This window comes from Cucurbita pepo, chromosome 2, assembly GCF_057944985.1.
Source record: "Cucurbita pepo subsp. pepo isolate OVF chromosome 2, ASM5794498v1, whole genome shotgun sequence".
Classification (NCBI taxonomy): domain Eukaryota; kingdom Viridiplantae; phylum Streptophyta; class Magnoliopsida; order Cucurbitales; family Cucurbitaceae; genus Cucurbita; species Cucurbita pepo.
The window spans coordinates 11616605-11638949 of NC_141799.1; the positions used below are offsets into that span (position 1 = coordinate 11616605).

Genomic DNA, 22345 nt, shown 5'->3' on the forward strand with positions numbered 1-22345 from the left:
TGAGCTTGAGTTGCAGAGAAACTTACCTAGTGATGTTGTAGCAGATACTCATGAAACTCCTGAGACTTCTACTAATGTACCAGATGTGGAGCAAGGTTCCAAGACCATGAACCAAGTGGGAGTTGAGCTTGAGTTGTAGGGAAACTCACCTAGTGATGTTGTAGCAAATACTCATGAAAATATTGCTGAGAAACCAGATGCGGAGCAAGGTTTCAAGACCACGAAGCAAGTGGGAGTTGAGGTTAAGTTGCGGAGAAAATCACCTAGTGATCTTGTAGCAGATACTCAACAAACTCCCGAGGTTGTTGCAGAGGAACTAGTAGTAGAGTAAGTGACACCTAAACCGGTGTTGAGAAGATCATCCAGCACTATCAGAGTACAAGATATGTATGTACCTTCATTACACTATCTGTTGCTGATGAAAGGGCACTAGAGCCCTCTGAGAGGCCCTACAGTTGGAGGATACAACCAAGTGGGAGCAAGCCATGAATGATGGGACGTCGAGGCTTCAAAAATGCGTTGTACTAAGGCTGAGCACGTGGCAATAGCTGAAGCTGCAAAGGAGACGATATGGATGACTGCCTATCTAGAAGAATTGGGCAAGAAGCAGCACGAAAAGATTCTTTAAAAACATAGTAAGAGTTTCATACAGTTGGTGAGGAACCCGGTCTATCATTTAAAGACAAAATACAGAAGAATCCAGAGCTGAGGAGATCTGGATTAGCCTGACAAAGAGGATGATTTTTTCTAGTTTTCGGAACCCATACACCAGAAAGCTTTGACCCCAAAATTGAAGCTCCGTAGTGTGATTCGACCACGAGCCTTTATACCAATAGATTCGTGGGAAGAAAATGAAGAACTTTGCTGAAGACGACAAAGGGAGATAAGCTCTCTAACCCCCTGATCGGAGAAGGAAAGAGGAAACGGATTCTAGGTTCACAATAGGTGAGTGATCATCCTTCTTCCCCGAGTGATATCTTTCTGTACAGCTTACCGAATTGGCCGAAACCAATTCCCACACCTTTGTGTATGTTAGGGCTCATCAAGTGGGCGTGCCGGAGTAGTTATCGGGCATGACTAGAAATCATGTGGGATTTGCCCGCGCAGGTTTGAATCCTGCCGCTCACGATTTCCGTTTTTTAGTTAGTTAGTTTTTTTTTTTTTTTTTTTTACTGGGTGAGGACTCGACGTGAATTACACATTTCGTATAGAGTAAAATTTAATTTTAAAACGGTGCCCGTATAGAAAAAATTTCTTGATGTTAGAAGGTGATAAAAAGCCACGAAAACAAAAAAAATTGAAAAAGTAGCACTAAAGTCCAAGGATTTCACGTAGATCTGCCCCTTGAATTCTTCATTCCAAATTGGTGTGGATCCAACCGTCCATGTCATCCAAAATTGAACCTAGGTCCATACGAGACTGCCACGATCTCATCCGACGGCTGAGCTGGGCAAAAATCGTATCTTTCACCTCGATGTTTCAGGTAAGGATGCGTGCAGCTTCCGGAGAAATCAGAGGCAGTGGAGTGGCGGGTTATGAAGAGGTTAGGGCAATCATTATGGGCCTTCCATTCGAGAGAAGAGTCCCGAAATCTCAAGAAACAAGCAAGAACGATTCGAGATTTTAACTCACTGTTGTTTAGAAAATTGGGGAGCTACACTCAACCGATTTCCCTCAAACCAATTCCTACACGTTCAACATAAAGTTACCCACACTTTTGTAGAAGGGATTGAGCGCAGGAAATGCACGGAACAGATTTCCCCAATCGAGTACTTGAATGTGGTTTTGGAGAAACTTTGAAAATATAATTCGAGCACTATAGATAAATTTTTCCCTTAAGCTCGTGTCCATTGAGTTTCTAGGAACCTAAGGAGTAAGCGTGAAGAAGAGCTCGAGGGCTAGTAAGCTCTAGAAAAGGGAGAGAATTTTTTAGTTCAAGCTTTTAGGGAAAGTTTTTGGTCGGTTTCTGAAAATTAAAAAAAATCCCTCTCTATACTCAATGACGCTGCGTGAGACCGATTCCTTTAGGTTCGTAGAGACTAATTGAATTTTTCATAAAGGAATCCAGAGCTGAGGAGGTCTGGATTAGCCTGACGAAGAGGATGATTTTTTCTAGTTTACGGAACCCATACACCAGAAAGCTTTGACCCCAAAATTGAAGCTCCGTAGTGTGATTCGTCCACGAGCCTTTATACCAATAGATTCGTGGGAAGAAAATGAAGAACTTTGCTGAAGACGACAAAGGGAGATAAGCTCTCTAACCCCCTGATCGGAGAAGGAAAGAGGAAACCGATTCAAGGTTCACAATAGGTGAGTGATCATCCTTCTTCCCCGAGTGATATCTTTCTGTACAGCTTACCGAATTGGCCGAAACCAATTCCCACACCTTTGTGTATGTCAGGGCTCATCAAGTGGGCGTGCTGGAGTGGTTATCGGGCATGACTAGAAATCATATGGGCTTTGCCCGTGCAGGTTCGATTCCTGCTACTCATGATTTTCGTTTTTTAGTTAGTTTTTTTTTTTTTTTTACTGGGGTGAGGACTGGACGGGAATTACACATTTCGTATAGAGTAAAATTTAATTTTAAAACGGTGCCCGTATAGAAAAAATTTCTTGATGTTTGAAGGTGATAAAAAGCCACGAAAACAAAAAAAATTTGAAAAAGTAGCACTAAAGTCCAAGGATTTCACGTAGATCTGCCCCTTGAATTCTTCATTCCAAATTGGTGCGGATCCAACCGTCCATGTCATCCAAAATTGAACCTAGGTCCATACGAGACTGCCACGATCTCATCCGACGGCTGAGCTGAGCAAAAATCGTATCTTTCACCTCGATGTTTCAGGTAAGGATGCGTGCAGCTTCCGGAGAAATCAGAGGCAGTGGAGTGGCGGGTTATGAAGAGGTTAGGGCAATCATTATGGGCCTTCCATTCGAGAGAAGAGTCCCGAAATCTCAAGAAACAAGCAAGAACGATTCGAGATTTTAACTCACTGTTGTTTAGAAAATTGGGGAGCTACACTCAACCGATTTCCCTCAAACCAATTCCTACACGTTCAACATAAAGTTACCCACACTTTTGTAGAAGGGATCGAGCGCAGGAAATGCACGGAACAGATTTCCCCAATCGAGTACTTGAATGTGGTTTTGGAGAAACTTTGAAAATATAATTCGAGCACTATAGATAAATTTTTCCCTTAAGCTCGTGTCCATTGAGTTTCTAGGAACCTAAGGAGTAAGCGTGAAGAAGAGCTCGAGGGCTAGTAAGCTCTGGAAAAGGGAGAGATTTTTTTAGTTCAAGCTTTTAGGGCAAGTTTTTGGTCGGTTTCTGAAAATTAAAAAAAAATCCCTCTCTATACTCAATGACGCTGCGTGAGATTCTAGGTTCACAATAGGTGAGTGATCATCCTTCTTCCCCGAGTGATATCTTTCTGTACAGCTTACCGAATTGGCCGAAAGCAATTCCCACACCTTTGTGTATGTCAGGGCTCATCAAGTGGGCGTGCCGGAGTGGTTATCGGGCATGACTAGAAATCATGTGGGCTTTGCCCGCGCAGGTTCGAATCCTGCCGCTCACGGTTTCCATTTTTTAGTTAGTTTTTTTTTTTTTTTTTTTTTTTTTTTTTTACTGGGGTGAGGACTGGACGGGAATTACACATTTCGTATAGAGTAAAATTTAATTTTAAAACGGTGCCCGTATTGAAAAAATTTCTTGATGTTAGAAGGTGATAAAAAGCCACGAAAACAAAAAAATTTGAAAAAGTAGCACTAAAGCCCAAGGATTTCACGTAGATCTGCCCCTTGAATTCTTCATTCCAAATTGGTGCGGATCCAACCGTCCATGTCATCCAAAATTGAACCTAGGTCCATACGAGACTGCCACGATCTCATCCGACGGCTGAGCTGGGCAAAAATCGTATCTTTCACCTCGATGTTTCAGGTAAGGATGTGTGCAGCTTCCGGAGAAATCAGAGGCAGTGGAGTGGCGGGTTATGAAGAGGTTAGGGCAATCATTATGGGCCTTCCATTCGAGAGAAGAGTCCCGAAATCTCAAGAAACAAGCAAGAACGATTCGAGTTTTTAACTCACTGTTGTTTAGAAAATTGGGGAGCTACACTCAACCGATTTCCCTCAAACTAATTCCTACACGTTCAACATAAAGTTACCCACACTTTTGTAGAAGGGATCGAGCGCAAGAAATGCACGGAACAGATTTCCCCAATCGAGTTCTTGAATGTGGTTTTGGAGAAACTTTGAAAATATAATTCGAGCACTATAGATAAATTTTTCCCTTAAGCTCGTGTCCATTGAGTTTCTAGGAACCTAAGGAGTAAGCATGAAGAAGAGCTCGAGGGCTAGTAAGCTCTGGAAAAGGGAGAGATTTTTTTAGTTCAAGCTTTTAGGGCAAGTTTTTGGTCGGTTTCTGATAATTAAAAAACAATCCCTCTCTATACTCAATGACGCTGCGTGAGATTCTAGGTTCACAATAGGTGAGTGATCATCCTTCTTCCCCGAGTGATATCTTTCTGTACAGCTTACCGAATTGGCCGAAACCAATTCCCACACCTATGTGTATGTCAGGGCTCATCAAGTGGGCGTGCCGGAGTGGTTATCGGGCATGACTAGAAATCATGTGGGCTTTGCCCGCGCAGGTTCGAATCCTGCCGCTCACGATTTTCATTTTTTAGTTAGTTTTTTTTTTTTTTTACTGGGGTGAGGACTGGACGGGAATTACACATTTCGTATAGAGTAAAATTTAATTTTAAAACGGTGCCCGTATAGAAAAAATTTCTTGATGTTAGAAGGTGATAAAAAGCCACGAAAACAAAAAAATTTGAAAAAGTAGCACTAAAGTCCAAGGATTTCACGTAGATCTGCCCCTTGAATTCTTCATTCCAAATTGGTGCGGATCCAACCGTCCATGCCATCCAAAATTGAACCTAGGTCCATACGAGACTGCCACGATCTCATCCGACGGCTGAGCTGGGCAAAATTCGTATCTTTCACCTCGATGTTTCAGGTAAGGATGCGTGCAGCTTCCGGAGAAATCAGAGGCAGTGGAGTGGCGGGTTATGAAGAGGTTAGGGCAATCATTATGGGCCTTCCATTCGAGAGAAGAGTCTCGAAATCTCAAGAAACAAGCAAGAACGATTCGAGATTTTAACTCACTGTTGTTTAGAAAATTGGGGAGCTACACTCAACCGATTTCCCTCAAACCAATTCCTACACGTTCAACATAAAGTTACCCACACTTTTGTAGAAGGGATCGAGCGCAGGAAATGCACGGAACAGATTTCCCCAATCGAGTACTTGAATGTGGTTTTGGAGAAACTTTGAAAATATAATTCGAGCACTATAGATAAATTTTTCCCTTAAGCTCGTGTCCATTGAGTTTCTTGGAACCTAAGGAGTAAGCGTGAAGAAGAGCTCGAGGGCTAGTAAGCTCTAGAAAAGGGAGAGATTTTTTTAGTTCAAGCTTTTAGGGAAAGTTTTTGGTCGGTTTCTGAAAATTAAAAAAAATCCCTCTCTATACTCAATGACGCTGCGTGAGACCGATTCCTTTAGGTTCGTAGAGACTAATTGAATTTTTCATAAAGGAATCCAGAGCTGAGGAGGTCTGGATTAGCCTGACGAAGAGGATGATTTTTTCTAGTTTTCGGAACCCATACACCAGAAAGCTTTGACCCCAAAATTGAAGCTCCATAGTGTGATTCGTCCACGAGCCTTTATACCAATAGATTCGTGGGAAGAAAATGAAGAACTTTGCTAAAGACGACAAAGGGAGATAAGCTCTCTAACCCCCTGATCGGAGAAGGAAAGAGGAAACCGATTCAAGGTTCACAATAGGTGAGTGATCATCCTTCTTCCCCGAGTGATATCTTTCTGTACAGCTTACCGAATTGGCCGAAACCAATTCCCACACCTTTGTGTATGTCAGGGCTAATCAAGTGGGCGTGCCGGAGTGGTTATCGGGCATGACTAGAAATCATGTGGGCTTTGCCCGCGCAGGTTCGATTCCTGTTGCTCACGATTTTCGTTTTTTAGTTAGTTTTTTTTTTTTGACTGGGGTGAGGACTGGACGGGAATTACACATTTCGTATAGAGTAAAATTTAATTTTAAAACGGTGCCCGTATAGAAAAAATTTCTTGATGTTTGAAGGTGATAAAAAGCCACGAAAACAAAAAAAATTTGAAAAAGTAGCACTAAAGTCCAAGGATTTCACGTAGATCTGCCCCTTGAATTCTTCATTCCAAATTGGTGCGGATCCAACCGTCCATGTCATCCAAAATTGAACCTAGGTCCATACGAGACTGCCACGATCTCATCCGACGGCTGAGCTGGGCAAAAATCGTATCTTTCACCTCGATGTTTCAGGTAAGGATGCGTGCAGCTTCCGGAGAAATCAGAGGCAGTGGAGTGGCGGGTTATGAAGAGGTTAGGGCAATCATTATGGGCCTTCCATTCGAGAGAAGAGTCCCGAAATCTCAAGAAACAAGCAAGAACGATTCGAGTTTTTAACTCACTGTTGTTTAGAAAATTGGGGAGCTACACTCAACCGATTTCCCTCAAACCAATTCCTACACGTTCAACATAAAGTTACCCACACTTTTGTAGAAGGGATCGAGCGCAGGAAATGCACGGAACAGATTTCCCCAATCGAGTTCTTGAATGTGGTTTTGGAGAAACTTTGAAAATATAATTCGAGCACTATAGATAAATTTTTCCCTTAAGCTCGTGTCCATTGAGTTTCTTGGAACCTAAGGAGTAAGCGTGAAGAAGAGCTCGAGGGCTAGTAAGCTCTGGAAAAGGGAGAGATTTTTTTAGTTCAAGCTTTTAGGGCAAGTTTTTGGTCGGTTTCTGAAAATTAAAAAAAAAATCCCTCTCTATACTCAATGACGCTGCGTGAGACCGATTCCTTTAGGTTCGTAGAGACTAATTGAATTTTTCATAAAGGAATCCAGAGCTGAGGAGGTCTGGATTAGCCTGACGAGGAGGATGATTTTTTCTAGTTTACGGAACCCATACACCAGAAAGCTTTGACCCCAAAATTGAAGCTCCGTAGTGTGATTCGTCCACGAACCTTTATACCAATAGATTCGTGGGAAGAAAATGAAGAACTTTGCTGAAGACGACAAAGGGAGATAAGCTCTCTAACCCCCTGATCGGAGAAGGAAAGTGGAAACGGATTCTAGGTTCACAATAGGTGAGTGATCATCCTTCTTCCCCGAGTGATATCTTTCTGTACAGCTTACCGAATTGGCCGAAACCAATTCCCACACCTTTGTGTATGTTAAGGCTCATCAAGTGGGCGTGCCGGAGTGGTTATTGGGCATGACTAGAAATCATGTGGGCTTTGCCCGTGCAGGTTTGAATCCTGCCGATCACGTTTTCCGTTTTTTAGTTAGTTTTTTTTTTTTTTTTACTGGGGTGAGGACTGGACGTGAATTACACATTTCGTATAGAGTAAAATTTAATTTTAAAACGGTGCCCGTATAGAAAAAATTTCTTGATGTTAGAAGGTGATAAAAAGCCACGAAAACAAAAAAATTTGAAAACGTAGCACTAAAGCCCAAGGATTTCACGTAGATCTGCCCCTTGAATTCTTCATTCCAAATTGGTGCGGATCCAACCGTCCATGCAATCCAAAATTGAACCTAGGTCCATACGAGACTGCCATGATCTCATCCGACGGCTGAGCTGGGCAAAAATCGTATCTTTCACCTCGATGTTTCAGGTAAGGATGCGTGCAGCTTCCGGAGAAATCAGAGGCAGTGGAGTGGCGGGTTATGAGGAGGTTAGGGCAATCATTATGGGCCTTCCATTCGAGAGAAGAGTCTCGAAATCTCAAGAAACAAGCAAGAACGATTCGAGATTTTAACTCACTGTTGTTTAGAAAATTGGGGAGCTACACTCAACCGATTTCCCTCAAACCAATTCCTACACGTTCAACATAAAGTTACCCACACTTTTGTAGAAGGGATCGAGCGCAGGAAATGCACGGAACAGATTTCCCCAATCGAGTACTTGAATGTGGTTTTGGAGAAACTTTGAAAATATAATTCGAGCACTATAGATAAATTTTTCCCTTAAGCTCGTGTCCATTGAGTTTCTAGGAACCTAAGGAGTAAGCGTGAAGAAGAGCTCGAGGGCTAGTAAGCTCTAGAAAAGGGAGAGATTTTTTTAGTTCAAGCTTTTAGGGAAAGTTTTTGGTCGGTTTCTGAAAATTAAAAAAAATCCCTCTCTATACTCAATGACGCTGCGTGAGACCGATTCCTTTAGGTTCGTAGAGACTAATTGAATTTTTCATAAAGGAATCCAGAGCTGAGGAGGTCTGGATTAGCCTGACGAAGAGGATGATTTTTTCTAGTTTTCGGAACCCATACACCAGAAAGCTTTGACCCCAAAATTGAAGCTCCGTAGTGTGATTCGTCCACGAGCCTTTATACCAATAGATTCGTGGGAAGAAAATGAAGAACTTTGCTAAAGACGACAAAGGGAGATAAGCTCTCTAACCCCCTGATCGGAGAAGGAAAGAGGAAACCGATTCAAGGTTCACAATAGGTGAGTGATCATCCTTCTTCCCCGAGTGATATCTTTCTGTACAGCTTACCGAATTGGCCGAAACCAATTCCCACACCTTTGTGTATGTCAGGGCTCATCAAGTGGGCGTGCCGGAGTGGTTATCGGGCATGACTAGAAATCATGTGGGCTTTGCCCGCGCAGGTTCGATTCCTGTTGCTCACGATTTTTGTTTTTTAGTTAGTTTTTTTTTTTTTTACTGGGGTGAGGACTGGACGGGAATTACACATTTCGTATAGAGTAAAATTTAATTTTAAAACGGTGCCCATATAGAAAAAATTTCTTGATGTTTGAAGGTGATAAAAAGCCACGAAAACAAAAAAAATTTGAAACAGTAGCACTAAAGTCCAAGGATTTCACGTAGATCTGCCCCTTGAATTCTTCATTCCAAATTGGTGCGGATCCAACCGTCCATGTCATCCAAAATTGAACCTAGGTCCATACGAGACTGCCACGATCTCATCCGACGGCTGAGCTGGGCAAAAATCGTATCTTTCACCTCGATGTTTCAGGTAAGGATGCGTGCAGCTTCCGGAGAAATCAGAGGCAGTGGAGTGGCGGGTTATGAAGAGGTTAGGGCAATCATTATGGGCCTTCCATTCGAGAGAAGAGTCCCGAAATCTCAAGAAACAAGCAAGAACGATTCGAGTTTTTAACTCACTGTTGTTTAGAAAATTGGGGAGCTACACTCAACCGATTTCCCTCAAACCAATTCCTACACGTTCAACATAAAGTTACCCACACTTTTGTAGAAGGGATCGAGCGCAGGAAATGCACGGAACAGATTTCCCCAATCGAGTTCTTGAATGTGGTTTTGGAGAAACTTTGAAAATATAATTCGAGCACTATAGATAAATTTTTCCCTTAATCTCGTGTCCATTGAGTTTCTAGGAACCTAAGGAGTAAGCGTGAAGAAGAGCTCGAGGGCTAGTAAGCTCTAGAAAAGGGAGAGATTTTTTTAGTTCAAGCTTTTAGGGAAAGTTTTTGGTCGGTTTCTGAAAATTAAAAAACAATCCCTCTCTATACTCAATGACGCTGCGTGGGATTCTAGGTTCACAATAGGTGAGTGATCATCCTTCTTCCCCGAGTGATATCTTTCTGTACAGCTTACCGAATTGGCCGAACCAATTCCCACACCTTTGTGTATGTTAGGGCTCATCAAGTGGGCGTGCCGGAGTGGTTATCGGGCATGACTAGAAATCATGTGGGCTTTGCCCGCGCAGGTTCGAATCCTGCCGCTCACGATTTCCTTTTTTTAGTTAGTTTTTTTTTTTTTTTTTTTTACTGGGGTGAGGACTGGACGGGAATTACACATTTCGTATAGAGTAAAATTTAATTTTAAAACGGTGCCCGTATAGAAAAAATTTCTTGATGTTAGAAGGTGATAAAAAGCCACGAAAACAAAAAAATTTGAAAAAGTAGAAGGTTATTTATGCTTCGATGCATGACGTACATGTTATATTTGATGCACTTAATGGCTTCTACGATGAGTATGATGTATGCATGACGATGTTATTAACATGATGATGTTTTCCATATTGAACATGCCTTATGATGTTGTTTGCCATATTGCATCATGTTGTTAGATCGACATAGGACACAACCCTAAGAGTATGAAAATGATATTAATGTAAATATCTACGATCATGTGTTACATAGTGTAACCAAGAGATGAGACTAGAGGGTTGTGTCAGAAGAGATGTATAATTGGACTTAGAGGGACCTCATGCATATTGTATGTTCATAAGCATAAGGCTACTTCCCCTAGAGATGATGAGTGCGGATGCGCACCGTATGATGAGCTCGAATGCACACAGATGAGGGTGTTCATTAGGCGCATAACACTATGGGGTTCCGCTGACCTCCGGACGTTGCTACAAATTAGCTTGACCAGAGGGTCCAGGGTGTGTGCGAGCGCCTTTGGGATTCACACTCGCACGTGTGAGTCGTGTGTAGGGAAGTACTACACATCAAATTTGTCCGAGACTGGAGGCCACCCTTAAGATGATTAGAGATAGTTCTTAATTCATGATTGCATGTGTTTGCATTAGCATGGCCCCTATAGTGGGGTCACTTACTGAGTATTTCTTCAAAATACTTAGACCGCGTGTCATATTGTTTTTCAGGTAAAGGCAAGGTGCCCATGTACGGTTGACGGTAGCATCGTGATCAGAGACTGTGGCGCATGCATAGTATAGTTGCATATTTAAAATTTCTGGTCTTAGTTAGGATAGGGTGTTTGCATTTCATTTATTTAAATTATTTAATTTATAATTGTTTTATCTTATTTTGAACTCCTGATGTTTGAAACACGTAAGTTCGGCAGTGTTTTCTAATGTTTTAACGTATTCTGAAGTTTTAAATTTTTTCGCTAATAAAGATGGGCATTCTTAGAATTATATTCTGCATTAAAGATGAGCATGAGACATTAATGGCGACTCTAGAGATGTGAAAATTTAGGGTCGTTACACGTACCAATGGAGATAGTGTCTCTTACTAACATATTCATAATATTTGCCTTAATTAGCTAAGGTGAAACTCTAACAAAAATTAGCTCATTATCTACACCTGATAAGAATGTTACGTTAGCTATAGTGATCACGACAAAGATGAAAGTCTAAGCACTATTGATTTAACAAGCACATTCCATGAGGATCAATTTGAGAAAGTCGGGAACGATGAGTTTTCTGAACGTCCACTAGAACGTGTTCTTCTAGAATGTTTATGTTCGTTTAGTAATGTACACTCAACATGAGTTACGTTGAAGAGCTAACACCATGAAGTTATTATCAATGTCCACCACCATCTAAATGACCATCAATTCATTATCAATTCTCACTAGCATTACAAGAACCATCATAGATCTATGATGACTAAATAATTGTTGACTATATGATCATAAGGGTTATGGTACAAACGATACGACCTAAACCCTAAACTCTAAACCCATAAACCAACGTGCCCTCTTTCCTCTAAACTAACTAACAGAACCAAACAAATATGTTTTTTTTTTTTATAAAAAAAAAAAATTATGTAGGCCCAATTAGCCTTCTCCAGCCCAGTTAGAAATATGTTTTTTTTTTTAACAAATAAAGAATTCAATTTTGAAAATTTTCATAAAAAAAATATGAGATATATACGGACCGCGGAGTGGGACGAGGATTGGGAAGGATTAGGGCCAGAGGCAGGGACGGGGATGAAGGATCCCCAATCCCATTTAGCTAATGAGAAAAAAATTCCTCATTCCTTATTTAAACAAAGATTTTATTTCGGTGGTATTCTTACAGAACTCCAATCGAATTAAATGGACATCTCTAGAAATAATATGTAACGACACAGATCCACCGCTAGCAGATATCGTCCTCTTTGGGCTTTCCCTTTTGAGCTTCCCCTCAAGGCTTTAAAACGCATTTGCGAGGGGAAGGTTTCCACATTCTTATAAAGAGTGTTTTGTTCTCCTCCCCAACCAATGTGGGAGGGGATCCCACATCGATTGGAGAAAGGAACGAGTGCCAGCGAGAACGCTGGCCCCAAAGGGGGTGGATTGTGTGTCCCAATTGGTTGGAGAGGAGAACAAAATACCTTTTATAAGGGTGCGAACACCTTCTCCACCAGACTGTTTTAAAGTCTTGAAAGGAAGCCTAGAAGGGAAAGCCAAAATAGGACAATATAGCCCGTGGTAGATCTGAGTCGTTACACAGTAAGTTATTAGCGATTTTGAACCAATAAATTAATTGAATAAATATAATAATATTAAAATAAAATGTGAAAGAAAAAAAGAATGGTTAGCATTGAAAAAAATGTTTTTAAGGAAAGAAAGAGGTTTGGTATGGGAAAGTAATAAAAATACAAAGTTTGGTTAATGCTATGAGCAAACTATGGTGATGCCATGTGACAAACCATAGATTATTAAATTAAGATAAGTATTAGGTGAAGTTTGCACACAAAGCCTTCCTTAATTCGTGCATTTTTTTCATCCAAAAACTCTTCTATTTCCGTTCTTATCTAATCGATCCATCTCTCTTTTATCTTTTTTAATTTTTATGAAAGGGATCGATACCTTTATTTTTCTAAACTATAATCTTCTGTTGTCTGGACAAATTTTATTTATTTATATTTATTGTGTTGTTCTTAAACAATAAAATAATATTTCGAACTCTCCCTAGCTATTATATTTTAATGTTCGAACAATTATTTATTAGACATGAGACTTGGAGACCCAGCACCTTAAAATAATGCCGTTTTATTATATTATATTAATTAATTAATTGAATTATTGATGCTATAAAGTATAATTAAATAGAGGGAGATGGAGTTAGAGCTTGTCACAATCTTGAGATGGAAACAGCCAAGGAAATTAGGTAAGAAATAACGTGGGAATGGCGTGGATTAATTGGATTTAGTTTCAATTCAATTAGTATACGTTTATATGATTTATTTTAATATTTATTGATTTTCGATTAAAACATTACTAAAAAAATAATAAAATTTTAATGTACGTAATTTAAGGTTTCTTGAATGGATATGGACCATGTCTTCTGTGTCAAATCCCTTGTTGGCAACTAATCACGGTCTCTCAAATAGACTCCTTGATGATACTATCAAGCGCTAGTTAGTTCTTTCTCCATGATGCTTAATCAATTTCAGTATTAGGTGCTATTTGTGCTCCCTAAATGAGGTTCGGCAAGTGTGCCATTAAGCGTAATTAGAACTCCCTCAATAATTTACACATGGTGCCCTCAAGGTATTAATGTTCATCTCATGGTACTTAAGGTTTTGTCAGCTCAAGACTATGACTCTTCATCATCTACCAACTTGTGTCATCATGATACGAATGTAGGTCCTTGCTCATCTAGATAAAATGCTATTACGTGCTAACTAAAGCTCCTCTAATACTGTCATACATTGTACTATAGGTGATAGGAGGGTGACTCCATGTGTCTCGATACTAAGAGAATCCTCGTCAAGTGAAGGGAGTTCACAACTAGGGTTTTCCCTCAATCATCCCCATGTAACGCATACATCATCAGAAGTTCCATGATCCCAATTGTGTGTCATAATCAAGGATTGGGAACCTACATGACTAAATTGTCTAACACGTTTGTAATACACCTTGAATGTACATGGTAACTAATGATACCATAATGGTATATATGTAGATCTAATCGTCCACATTTTTACAGACAGTCGAATCATACGTTTTCATCTTAAATGAGCCATGGGGTTCAAGGGACATCTGATTATGTCTAATTCAACTCTATATTGACTTAACGATTTCATTGTGGTTCACTTTGTTAGACGAACACGACTCTCCACAATGGTATGATATTGTCCACTTTGAGCATAAGCTCTGATGGCTTTGTTTGGGCTTTCCCAAAAAGCCTCATACTAATGGAGAGAATATTGCTTGATTATAAACCCATGATCATTTCTTAAATTAGCTGAAGTGGGACTTTCATCATCCAACACGCTTTAGTATCATCGTATCTAATTAGGGTCTCAAACTATTCTCTCCGCCCATTGAAGTTCAACAACAACATATTCATGCATTATGAACTCCTAATCAACTATGTCTTAGCCTTGATAATCAATAGAAGCGTACACATGCTCAAGTCCAACAAATCCGACCAAATAAATCCAACAATTAAGATTAAAATATAAATTATCATTATTTAGAGTTCGAATCATTATAAAAGTTAAAATATTTTTGGAATAAGAAAATTAATTAATTTTACCTTAGTTTTAGTCCTAATTAATATCGGGATACATCGAATCTATTATCATACGATGCTCGTGATACAAAAAAAAAAAAAAAAAAAAAAAAAAAAAAAAAAAAAAAAAAAACCAAGATTTTAATGAAAAAAGTGAATAGGTAGTTGATTCTCTTAACATCATATCCCTACCAACCTTCACCCACCAATATGGTTTCTCTCTCCAAAAAAATTTGTGGACCATCATACCTAAAAATATGATTTTTAAATTAATATTTTATGACAATAATAATTTTGGAGTTAATTGCCTTTATTTTAATTTTATTTTTTTTTATTTTTTTTAATAAAATTTCATATATGATTTTCCATAAAAACCATCTTAAATAGACTTTATTGTACGAACTATTTATCACAATTTTGCATATTATAAAGACTAATTTTAATATTTTAAATTATAATATTCTTCAAACTATAAAAAAATTGTATTTACATTTATGTTTGTTATATAGTTTAAAATTATTATGGAGGAAGTTTTAGTTTACTTAAACGAAAATATTAATGTAACACTAAGTTATATATCATATTATAACTTTAGGTTAAAAAAAAAAACAAAATTAAACCTTAAAAAAACATGAACAAAGTCATATGTATGAAATCTGGTTTGAGTTTATTCATTCTCTTCACTTTTTTCCAAGTCTTTTTCATATTTTCCTACTCCATGAACATGTGCTGCTCGCTTATGTGGAAATAAAGTTCGGGACTCTCTCTCCACATGTATAGGCACGTTTGTCGACTAATCAATTGTACGTGTGATGTGGGTATAAGTAGCATCACAGTTCGTGGGCATGTGACACCCAAGTAAAAGAGGGGTACATGAATGAATCAAGACTACATTTCAAAGAGAGCGATCTTGAAGATAGAATGACTAAGAAAGACTGACAAGAGTTGAAAGTCACTACCTATACCAATAATATGCACTTTTCTTTTCAGTGGCTCAATCATAGAGACACCATAATAAAACATGTTTTTGCCTAGAGTAATTCTATATTGGGTAACCTCATGTGACGGGCTGGGACTATCAATAAATTGTTTTTATTAAATGTTTATAAGGAATTAAAGAATTAAAAAAAATACATCATGTTAGGTGGAGTATTATATTTAGATAGTTGTCAACAATTTATTTAGACCGTCAAACAATAAACTATGTGTTCGTGTTTCCCTCCTAAGATCTCATCACGTAATTAATATCTTTAATGTCATTATAGGGTCTTAACATATCAAATTAAACTAAGATCAATATTATATGAAGGTTGAAGCTTAAAGCTGGCATGTGGATGAAACATAACTTCAACGCATAACGAATTATATACATATATTGTTGACATAAGTGAGATAAATAATTATTTTCTTAGACTATGATGTGAATTAATATAGGCTTTGTTTATAATATATGGATAGATAAGATTGTGAATGGGAATAATTAAATGAATCAATTTAAAATAATATAAGATTGGTGTGACACATTATTTTTCTCTTGGTCTAAGTTGGTTGAATATTAGGTGTTTAATTTTTTTGAAAAAACCCTATTTTATTTACGCTCTGTTTCCTTTAAATTAATATAGATTGCCGACCATGGATCATTATTTATTTTATCTCAACACATATTCAAACATAAATAAATAGTATAGACCCTTTGCAAAAATAATAATATTAACTAATTCATTAATTTGTATAATTTGGCTTTTCATTACGGGTGTATACGAATTGGATTGGTTTGGAGAAATTTTTTGGATCAACTCGAAATTTTGGGTTAGTTTGGTTGGTGACCCGAGCAACTGGAATATAGTTCATAACCCAACTCTTTGTTTTTTTAGTTGAGTTGGGTATATATATATATAACTCTATTCATCTACAATATACATTACATCCATGACTACAATCACATAAAACTCAATATCAAACATTCACACGTCACAACATATCGCTAGTATTAGTTATAAATGTCAAATATTCTTAATAATCTTAAAAGGAGGGTAGAGTTGGTGTAACAACTCAAGCCAACGTTTAGTGGATATTGTTCTCTTTGGGTTTTTTTCTTTACGGATTTTCTCTCAAAGTTTTTAAAACGCGACTGCTAGAGAGAGGTTTCAACACCCTTATAAAAAATGTTTCATTTTCCTCCACAACCAATGTGAGATCTCACAATCCACCCCCCCCCCCTTCAGGGTCCAGCGTCCTAGCTAACACTTGTTTCTTTCTCCAATCGATGTGGGACCCCTTAATTCACCCATTTCGAGGCCCAACATCCTTACTAGCACACTGCCTCATGTCCACTCAGCTTCGTAGCTCAACCTCCTTGCTGGCACATTACCCGATGTCTAGCTTTGATACCATTTATAGGGAAAGCTCAGAAAAGACCATATCTAATATCTACTAGCAGTGAACTTAGGTTGTAGTGACCCTATCTTCGAGTTAGTAAAAAAAAAAATGTTAACCAAGGAACTGACCAAATTCAAAGTATATTATAAACGACAAAAGGAGAAAGTGCATAGGAGAATCGAAATAGGTATAGAGAAGTTGAAAGTTGGTGATGATTCTAAAGGAAGAACATGTGGGGTCTAAAGAAAGTTTAAGATATGTAGACATATAATTGTGTTTATGGTGAAAGGGAATAACAATGAGAATAGAAAAAGGGTGATTTTAGAAACTTGGTGGGATTTGTTTAGGTGGGCAGACTCTGAAATTCCATACCCATTAATGTGAGAATCCCATGCCATGATCTGTAACACCACATCACCTTTTACTTTATATTTTTATTCTTTTTAAACTAACCAACTCTTTTCTACTTTCTTTTCATTCAATTATTTTTCAATCACTCATTCGGCTACCAAACTCCAAACATATCACATGTTCTTTTTCTCTCTCATCCTTTGCTGGATATGTTTAAATAGAAGGGAATAAAGTAATGTTATGCGTAAATGCATGTGGTGGGTGCTAACGCGTTAAGCTCATTCATAACTTTTGAAACGTTTTTATTATTGTGTCTGTCATATCCCACGTGGGTTGGAGAGGAGAATGAAAACCTTTCACTTGAGGGGAAACTCGAAAGAAAAAGTTCAAAAAGGACAATATCTGCTATTTACTCTTCCTTAAGCTATGTGCTTAGTTAGAGTCCTAGAGTTGGCTAGTTCCATGGCTCGGATTTGTTTCTGTCCCTCCCAGGCTTATAAGGTCATGTACTCTACTTACTCATATTCTGAGAGGGTAAGTCATTGATTGAGGTGTATTCAGATTTCAGTGTGCACTTAGCCACTAGTTTCTGTCTTTTCAAGGTTCATCAAGTTATTGTGCTTCCTACCCTTAAGTTGGGTGCCCTCATATGTCTTGAACTCAATGGTAATGTAACAGGTTTGAAAGTGTCATTGCTTAGGGCAGGTGATCTCTAAATCTACCCATAGCTCCATATGTGCCTATTACTAAGTGCTAGCTATAAGTTCCACCAATGACACTTGACAATGCTCCCTATTCCTACACCATTCCATGCTAGAGAAATTCAAGGCTGGGTCCTCACTAGGCACAACTGGAAGTTCCCGTCATGACACCTAACAATGCTTCCTGTTCTTGTGTGATTCCATGTAATAATCCAAGTAAACTAATAAATAAATAGAATATAAAAAAAAAATGCAAATAAGCTTTGTAAGGAAGAATCAATTTTTACAAAGAATCAATTAAAAATGGTCATAATAGCTGTGAACATAAAGATAAGGTAAGATTTAGAGATGATTAAACTGTTTTTCATTGTTTGTATGAAAATAATATTATAAAAAATAATATTTGATGTAGGATCTACAAATAATATTAAAATTAAGTTTTATTACCAAACACAATTACAAATAATGAGAACATGGAATTCAACTTTCACTCAGCCAATTGAGTGAATATTCAAAATAGGTGAAGCCTCAACATAAATGAGAACAAATTGGAAGAAGAAAAACAAGCAAATTTGGAGCTAGATAAAACTCTGGCTAAGGCCAACCAAGTAAGTGGTCTTACTATCGGTATGGTTAGAAATTGATGTTTTGTATGATGACACGTGCCCCTTAGTTCTGCATGTGTCATATGCTTGATATGTGTGATATGTTTACGAAACGATATGAGTATGATATGTTTGTGAAACAATATGAGTATGATATGTTTGTGAAATGATACGACTATGATATGTTCATGAAATGATATGACTATAATATGTTTATTATATGATATCACTCTGATATGGTTGATATGCTATGATATGTATGATGCATTTATGAAATGATATGACTAAGATATATTATGAAATTATATGACTATGAAATGTCGGTGGTATGTTATGTTAATGTTATGACATATGTTATGATGTGACGTGTTGATGATATGATATATGTTATGGTGTAATATGTTTGACTGTACAAAACATGTTGTGGATTGCTTTATGATATGATACGTGCATGCTATGATATGATATGATATGTCAAAGGATATGTTATATGCATGATATGACATAAGACCATGTATGATATGAGATTCAACCCCGTACATGCCTTAAAGCCTATGCTGAAAAATGATATGATATGAAGGATAACGAAGGGGGTTGTTTTACCTGATAATGAATGAAAATGTTGGGACCTGATGCATCATTGTGTGTTCATGCATCGAGGAATATCCCCTTATTATGATGGTATGAACGCATATGTTACGAGGCAGTAAAATGATTATCATGTTTATCAAAATGTTGAGACTGTCGCTATTCCAAAGAATGCTAGCTCGACCAAGAAAGAGGCCTAGGAGGTGTGCAAACCGACTGGTGGGTCCATACTTACATGTGTGAGCCGTGTGTAGAACAGTAAATACACATCCAATTATTTGTTTAGGATAGTCATCTAAGGAAATATAGACGGAAAGGATAGGTCCCATTTATGATTATATGTGTTTGTATCTAACCCCAATAGTGGCGTCACTTACGGATTATTTGTTAAAATACTCAAGTCATGTACTACTTCTACTTTTATCTATGAGTGAATATGAGATTAAAATATATGAACGAAAATGTAATATTTAATGATTTAAATAATACTCGAATATCGGAGAGAGATTAATAAAAGTAGATTAGAATGGTAAGTAGATGCCATCAAACAAAATAAGAATTAATTTAGGGTAATTAGATAATGGAGGGTAGGTTTTGCCCACTCCCACTAAATATTCTCATAATTACAAAATAAAACAAAATAAAATTTGAGCTCCTCCCTTCTAGAAACTAAGTTTTTTATTTTCAAGTTATAGCATATGAATCGATTGAGTTACAATTCAAACGTTCGAAGTTAAAAGGATTCTCTAAGCCACAGTTCTAATATTCTGAGAGTAAGAGAAAAATATTTTGCATCCAAGATTCATACTCATATAGTTTGATATCAAGTTCATTATATAACACCGTCAAAGCTGGCTTAAAGGCTTATTCTGATACTCTTTTTAGTCTTTTATTAACCTACGTTATATAAACTAGTCTAGGAACCTTTAAAAATAGGGTACTAGAGCTAGGTCCATTCCATCTGAGTTTGGTCAGAGTGTTTTTAGTAGACTAAGCACTCTAGGACCGTGAGAGGTGATTAGTAGTTGAAACTATAATAGAAACTAAGCACTTTAGAACTAAGTCCAACTACTTCCCTTTTTGTGCAGATTCGAGCCATTTTCTCATCTCCTTATTGGCTTGGCTCGACTATTTGGCGGTTTTTGACATAGTTGGAAGGTTTGAGGTCATTATAACTACTATTTAGGAGTTTAAAATATTTGGAACCAAATTGGATTAATTAAGGGAGTTAGGTGATTTAATTTCTTAGAGATATTTTAATTATGATGTCATGGAATATCATAGTTATACTTAGATCTCGAAAGCGGGACCCAACAAACATCAACACAAGAAATTGGTGATTCCGACTTAGGCCTACAAATGAGCTTACTATTTGAATGTCTGGGGCTAGGTTGGATTAATTGTATATTGTATGAATAATACGTACTATGCAACTTATCTACATGTTAGTACTTAATGATGTGATGTTTATAAACTATATGTGATGCATGTACTTCCGGTATGTCAATCCACGTATGTTATGATACCATGAATGTTCTATGAGACACTTGATGAGTTGTGTATAATAAAACTAAATTAATGTCATGCCTTAGGTTATGTCAGTATGGAAGTACGTACTCTGATCTAAAAATGTGAGACCTTATGCATGTTGTATGTCACGATCATGGAATATTTCTCCAGTGTGCTTTTGTATGAACACGTATTCTATGATATGATACACCCTCATTTCTTTTTATTGGTTTTCGACAATATAAGTGTACGTTAGTCCTAGTTAAGGGATATGTATACGAGCCCGCCTAGTAAGTTTATGTGCACATACGTGTACTATGTGAGAGAAGTTTGAAGTTGGGCATTTAACATAAAGGTGGCTCGAAGCGTAGTAGGTGATGATTGAATGAGAGTGCTTTGAAGTTGAGTGTAAAGTAATTGGTAAGTAGGTGCAAAAATTAATTTCTTTGTTGCAAGCATTCACGCTTTGATCTTTGATATTCAAATTAATTGATAGTCTAGTCTTTGATGTTAGTTTGTTTATATTTGAAATTTAAAAAATATGTGTGTTTTTGGTGCATCTATGTTGTGAATTGAGTACCCATCCATGGTTAAATGAATGAAGATGACCAAAAGTCATAGCCTAATAAATTCCCAACCTCCACCCACTTGTGCAACTCTCTCAACTTGCTCCCATTCAAACCCTAACTTCTTCACCCTATAAATCAAGATGTATACTTATAATTTAGATATTTTATGGTTAATTCTCGACTGATGAAGAAGATATTTTATGTAACGAATCCTAGTTCACCGCTAGTAGATACTGTTTGCTCCAATCTATTTAGGGCCTAGCGTCATCGCTGACACTCGTAATCGATGTGGGACCCCTACAAAATGCACCCTCTTCGAGGAACAGCCTTCTCGCTGGTAAATCGCCCAACGTCTTTGCTAACACTCATTTCTTTCTCCAATCAATGTGGGAGATCTACCAAATCCACCCCACTTCAGGGCCCAGCGTCCTTGTTGGCACACCGCCTCGTGTCTACCCCTTTCAGGGAACAACCTTCTCGTTGGCTCATCGCCCGGTGTCTGGCTCTGATACCATTTGTAATGGTCCAAGCCCACCACTAGTAGATATAGTCCTCTTTGGATTTTTCTTTTCGGGCTTCCCCTCAAGGGTTTAAAATGCGTCTTCTATGGAGAAGTTTCTACACCCTTATAAAGGGTGTTTCGTTCTCCCAAAAAAAAAAAAATGGTAAAATTGAAATGGAAATTGATATAATTTGGAGTAGGTGAAGAGGGAATTTAGATTGAGAGGCATATTATACCTAATTAATAGAATATTATGCCATTTAAATAAAACAAACAAAAATATGTGTTTTATAATTACATGGGTTTATAAAATTCTTTCGAGCTGTGAGTGTTCGTGGGTTGGTTTAAGTTTGGTCGAGCTAGGATATTTTTTTAGACCCAACCTAATGGTTCGGATTGTAAATTTTTTCAACTTAAACGACTCTTATTAAATCGTACAGGTTAGATTGTGTTGGGTTGGATTGATCGAGTCTTTTGAGTCATTCGAATACCTCTACCTAAAATGCCTCTTTTTCTCTCCTTTATTATTTACCTCTATATATATATATATATATTCTAGTTATTTAAAATAGAAGTAAGAAATTTAAATTTATAAAAGAGGTTAATAATTAGTAATAAATTAGGTTAACCAATAATTATTTTCATAAATTATTTAATATTAAACTTAATTAGACCATGTTTTTTTAGTTTATTTAATATTTAAAGTTAAATAGTCAATACAGATGTTTCCAGCTTTTGTCTAAGTTAATTTTTTTTTAATTGCAATTATAACGTTTTAAACCCATTAACTATATTAATAAAATAAAAGTGGGTAGTTTTAAGATTTTATTACACACAAATATTTAAAAATAC

At 37.5% G+C, this 22345-nt stretch overlaps 7 non-coding genes across 7 annotated transcripts; all 7 read left to right on the forward strand.

The window, feature by feature from the left end:
- Positions 1–1046: 1046 nt before the first annotated feature.
- TRNAS-AGA (transfer RNA serine (anticodon AGA)) lies at positions 1047–1128 on the forward strand. The gene has a single exon. It is a non-coding gene; the product is annotated as a tRNA-Ser (tRNA).
- A 2365-nt stretch (positions 1129–3493) lies between these two features.
- On the forward strand, positions 3494–3575 carry TRNAS-AGA (transfer RNA serine (anticodon AGA)). Its single transcript has one exon. It is a non-coding gene; the product is annotated as a tRNA-Ser (tRNA).
- Positions 3576–4588: 1013 nt separating this feature from the next.
- TRNAS-AGA (transfer RNA serine (anticodon AGA)) lies at positions 4589–4670 on the forward strand. Its single transcript has one exon. It is a non-coding gene; the product is annotated as a tRNA-Ser (tRNA).
- Positions 4671–5945: 1275 nt separating this feature from the next.
- On the forward strand, positions 5946–6027 carry TRNAS-AGA (transfer RNA serine (anticodon AGA)). The gene has a single exon. It is a non-coding gene; the product is annotated as a tRNA-Ser (tRNA).
- Positions 6028–7303: 1276 nt separating this feature from the next.
- On the forward strand, positions 7304–7385 carry TRNAS-AGA (transfer RNA serine (anticodon AGA)). Its single transcript has one exon. It is a non-coding gene; the product is annotated as a tRNA-Ser (tRNA).
- A 1276-nt stretch (positions 7386–8661) lies between these two features.
- Positions 8662–8743, forward strand: TRNAS-AGA (transfer RNA serine (anticodon AGA)). Its single transcript has one exon. It is a non-coding gene; the product is annotated as a tRNA-Ser (tRNA).
- A 997-nt stretch (positions 8744–9740) lies between these two features.
- TRNAS-AGA (transfer RNA serine (anticodon AGA)) lies at positions 9741–9822 on the forward strand. Its single transcript has one exon. It is a non-coding gene; the product is annotated as a tRNA-Ser (tRNA).
- Positions 9823–22345: the final 12523 nt, after the last annotated feature.